Source organism: Morone saxatilis, unplaced genomic scaffold (assembly GCF_004916995.1).
Source record: "Morone saxatilis isolate NCDOM2014 unplaced genomic scaffold, NCSU_SB_2.0 Contig14, whole genome shotgun sequence".
NCBI lineage: Eukaryota > Metazoa > Chordata > Actinopteri > Moronidae > Morone > Morone saxatilis.
In genome coordinates, this window is record NW_023339696.1 from 1796056 (window position 1) to 1801611 (window position 5556).

Consider the following 5556-nt stretch of genomic DNA (forward strand, 5'->3'; position numbering starts at 1 on the left):
GGTGACCCCACCCACCCATCTCACAGCCTCTTCAGCCTGCTGCCGTCGGGGAGGAGACTGCGGAGTCTCCGGGCCAAACCAGCAGGCTTGAAGGAACAGCTTCTATCCACCAGGAGTCAGGAACTCAACTCCTCCCTGCTTCTACCATCATCCCACCTTGCCCACCCCTCTGCCCCCCTGCCACAGACTAGACCCCCCCTCAAACACACCACAACTCATACACTCTGAACTCCATGACTGCCACATTCCACTTTCCTCTGTTTATTTCACTACCACCGCACTACCTCACCTGTTTAAATACTTATTTATTTATCCTATTTTATGTTCATTCCATGTAAGATACCCGATGCCTTAATTCTTGATTGTGATTGTTGTTTATTTTATTCTTGTTTGACTGTTTATTTTATGTCTGTAAATTGTTGATTAGTTTTACTTATGGTCTGTTGATTGTTTATTTTCTTCTTTTCTATTATATAGGAAAATTTATTTTTCATTGCCTGTTTGCACCGTGGGTCCGAAGAGACTGAAATTTCATCTATTGCTTGTATGTCGTGCATTATTAGCATATTGACAATAATAGTTGACTTGACTTCGAGAATGTTCTGCAGCCCCATACCAAACAAACTGTGATACACTGTGTGTTCTGACCACCTTTCTATCAAACCAACTTAACTGTTTCAGCAGGTTTGAGCTCACAGTAGCTCGTCTGTTGGATCGGACCCACACAGGCCAGCCTTCGCTCCCCGTGTACATCAATGAGCCTTGGCCCCCATGACCCTGTCTCTGAGTCACTGCTTTTTCCCTTTCCTTTGACTCCTTTTGATAGGTACTGACCACTGCAGACCGGGAACACCCCACAAGAGCTGCAGTTTGGAGATTGTTCCTGACCCAGTCGTCTAACCATCCACAATGTGCCCTTTTCAAAAGTCGCTCAAATCCTCACGCTGCCAATTTTCCTGCTTCTAACATTCAACTTTGAGGACAAAATGTTCACTGCTGCCTGATATATCCCACCCACTGACAGGAGCCATGATAACCAGATAATCAGTGTTATTTACTTCATCAGAGTATTCTGGCGGTCTGAAAAGTGAAAGAGAAACAGAATGTGTCTTAAACCTGCATGTAAATTCCAACCAGGTGGGCAGCGCTGTTGGCTTGCAATAACACAGCGATCCCTACTTCACTCTAAATGTAGATTGAGCCGACTGACACTTAATTTATGATGCTCATGTAAAGAGTTTCCTGATGATTTTAGGATCACATTTTCTTCAATACATTATGATATTCATTAGTAAATTATGGTCTAATTTAATTTAAAAAAACTGATAAAGTCACAAATGCTTTTGGGCGTGGCTTACCTTTTGTATTGACAGGTCGTACTCTCATTGACCGGTTACTGCGTTGGCCTATTTCTTAGCTTAAAATTGTTTCAGAAACAGTTATTTTAGTGTACTGCGTTTAGCTGTTATATGAGATGTCGTGTGTGACCAGGCGAGCCACCATTGTTTCGGGTACGGGACAAGTCAAAACTGCACAGCCAATGAGCGTAGACAACTCGCCAGTAAGTCAACGTTTGCTGTCTCGTGCTGGCTCTGTTTTTACTGTCATGGTGCCCCAAACACTGAACTTGAGGCGTTCAAAACGATAGGTCACGATAGGTTTACACTTGGTCTATGCGTTAGCCACATTGCGAATCTGCTGTTACCAATACAAAAGAGATGCTGACTTTTCTACAAAAATCTGCTCTCACTTTAATTCTGAAGCAGTTTCATGAAACTGATTGATTCTGGTTATTTGTTACAAATGAATTTAGTCACTTAGGGCGATTGGATTAGTCACTGATGCTGTACCCAACTTTCCACAGGAAAAATAAAGATAGCTCTAGAAAAAAAACTTTACAATGTGGGATGGTCACTTTTTTTTGTTCCTCTTTAATCAATAATTCTCATAAAGCAAACCATTTCAAGTTTTCCTTTTTTACAGTTTTGCTGCAGGCTGGAAGCGATTCTCCAAACCTGGCTGTGTGATGTTTGTGATGCTTGAAATAAACCTTCAAGTTGGCTAACGTTCATGTTTGTAAACCATAATCCCTCAGTGTCTCTCCGGTAATCTCTGCTCTCTTCTCTAATCCCTTAATTCAACAATTTATGCAGAGTGAGTGAGAGGAGACAGTGAAATACAGTGAAGAGAAGAGAGAGCATTTCCTCCCTTTCTCCTCTCTCACTCCCTCAAGCTCTGTTTTGCTCTTTCCTTTTACATCCTCTCTCAACCCCCTCTGTGTTACAGTCAGACTGGGTGTGTCAGTGTCAGATGATCAATCCATTCTACACGTTTTGACCTATTTGCATTCAGCTCGTCACAGTGATTGGGGTTTGAGGATGTACAGCACTATTTGCCAAATCAGTATACATTTAGTGTATCTAACCATGCAGATAGATGAGATATTTACTGCAGTGCTGCTCAAAGTAATGAAAAAGTACACTGTAAAAAAATCAACCTGTAGTTTCCAGACACAACAGAAAAGTAATAATTAATTAATAATAATACATTTTATTTAAAAGCACTATTTCTAAATACTCAAAGACACTGCCACATACATAGAACATTTAAATCTAGCAAAACAACATAAACAGTACATACATACAAAAAAAAAGCGACAAACTTTGTTGTGCAGTAAACAGAATGAGAAGAGCTTAGGGCAACTGTATGGCATTTAGTAACAACTGTTGCATAGTCGCATTATCATACATTAAAAACATATTAGACTGAGCTAGATTTTAAAAGCCATTTTAAAAAGGGTGTTTTTGTCAGTGATTTGAATGTTTGGAGGGTCGGTGCATGTCATGATGGGTTTGGGAGAGATTGTCCCAGAGGGAGGGGCAAGCTACAGAGAACGCCTTCGCCCCAGGTTCGGCTTGGTCCGGGGTGGTGGAGTCAGAAGTAGTTCCAGTCCAGTCCACTGGACACAGTTATGATTTCAAGAGGAAGTATCTTTACTATCCGCTGAACGTGTTGGTGAGCAGCCAAATCAGCAGATCAAACTACAGTAACTAATTCCCATTGGTTTTAGAACACCTGTCTCTTTCACTTTACACAATATATGTTTGCTTCATGTCTCTTCCTCATTCACATTAAGTATTTTTTGCAGTTATGACACTATTTAAAAAGTTTTTTATAGTTATGTGAGGGGAAAAATCACTTTAACAATTATTTTTTAGCGATTTGAGACAAGTTTTGGGTGACTAATTTTGACTGTAGTCAGTGAAAGTGCAGGTTGTGTAAGGTGAAACAAAAAAATCAACATAAACCTAATATGGTTCTGGAGCTGTCAGCGTCATTCTGATGTATCACTATACAAATAAACATCAGGTTCATGGCCACTGTGCCTCATTAGCTGGTTGTTGTTTATATCTGCACTGGTTAATGTTTTGGCTGACCACCCAGATGGAACACACACACACACACACACACCCACACAGGCACACACAAACACACATCCCCCCGTGCCATAAATTCAGCAGACCAGAACTACACTGTAAAGCTGAGATCAGATCTGAGAGTGCACTCTTGATGTGGCGCGCTGATTCAGCTGCCTACAGCTCTGTGCATGTGTGTGTGTGAGTGAGAGTGTGTAAAAGCACTGTGATCTAATACTAATCAAACAATATTACGCCATTTTTCTGCAAGGGTAAAAATTAAATAAATGTGGGTGGGCAGTGGGTGAGAACATAAATGTGTTGTTTTTCTGGAGAAGTCAGAAATGAAAATGACTTTCGATTTGCATTTTTTAACATTTAAATCAACTAAATATTATCGATTTTTTAATTTTTTTTTTATTGAAAAAGCCGCTAACACGCAGCAGGAGCACAACTGCTGCACCAGCTGACAATATACTTTTCCAAGAGCACATGTTCATGGTAGCTTTATTTAACTGTCTCCTCTGATTGCTTATAGGCATCTTTGCTTACCTGTGTATATATATATATATTCTTTGTCCAGCAAAACATCCAAGAATCATATCATTGGTGGAAGCACCATAAAAAAGTCTTAGAATAGTTCAAATGCATAATCATAGATCAACTATCCACACGGACTCTTCCCGCCCTCTCGCTCAGAGTCTGGGGAAGACAACTCATTGAACAATCCACTCAAAGCTAATATTTTTATTTGCAGCTCATTGTTTTTTCTCAACCGGAATACTTCTCTTGTGTGTCAATTTGCAGGAGAACCCAATCTTCTTAGTAAAGACCTTCCGTACACACAGCCAATTCACCTGGACTGACACATGCTGTCCTGCAAACAATGAGCTCAACTAAACCAGGTATATGCAATAGAAAATACCAACACAAATTAACTTAGGGAAGAATATACCAAAACCCCCGGCACTTCCAAACAAACAAGCCCCCAGACTGGTTCACAAAGTAGATGGAATTCAGGGGTCATCACACAGGACTCTTGTTTATCACATTGACTTACTTCAGTAGCTGCAACAAAGCAATAACAAAACATGAGCTGCTGTGGTTGAGTCACTCTCCTCCCAGACAGTGCTGTAGTACTGGACTCAAAACATTATTGTCTTGGACTTGGACTTGTCCATTGGTCTTATCAAATACCATAAAACTTCTATTGAAAGCAGAGTCCCAAATAAACACAGGTCTCCTTTACTAGCCTGGTGTGGCTACACATTTTGTCCAATAAATGCAGGTCTCAATTAATGGCCTGCTCTGGATTTTATGGGTTAGTGATTATGAGCAAGTCCTAAACTGCTTGGATTGCCTACACAAATATAAATGTTTGTACATGCTTCACATTGTTAGATCAGTTACAGTCTCCACAATATGAATGTTTGGTTCGTTTTATGGAAACTATGAGCACCAAAGTATAATTCATTCAGATTTACTGGCATGTTAAACAAGAGAGACAAAAAAAGTGCTCAACCATTGTGGTCATAAAGTCCGTACCATACGGTCTGTGTCCATTCCATTATTTATATTCCTGTATGCTATGTATCATGGTGGTGGCACAGAGAAAAAAGTACCACCTGAAATTGAAGCTGTTATTTGTTAAATTTGCTGATCTTTGCTGAGTAAGAGGTTTGTGTAAAAGGAATTAAAGATCTGTCCCCAATAAAAGCAGGAGGATTTCAGTGAGTCCTTTTAGTCTCTCCTGTCTGCCCACAAGCTGCATAAGAATGGCAAGGACACAGAGACCACAGGCATCTAGACCGATTTCTAACCTCCCCGGTGAATGTGTATGAATGAGTTAGTTTCTGTATCGATGGACTTTTGCCATCACTTGAGTGAATGGTGGTGTGAAAAGGGTGAATGTGTCACGTACTGTAAAAGCGATTGAGGGTTGTAAGACTAGAAAGGTGCTATACAAGTACAGGTCCATTTACATTTACCATTATTGCCATGCTTTTTTATAGTGGTGGACCACTAGAAAATACGAATTTTTTCGCCCGAACCAGACATGTGCGCCACTGTTTCATAAGTTTTTCGAGCATGGAAAGCCACAAATATGCGTTAGTTAGGAGGAAACATTAAAAATAAATTT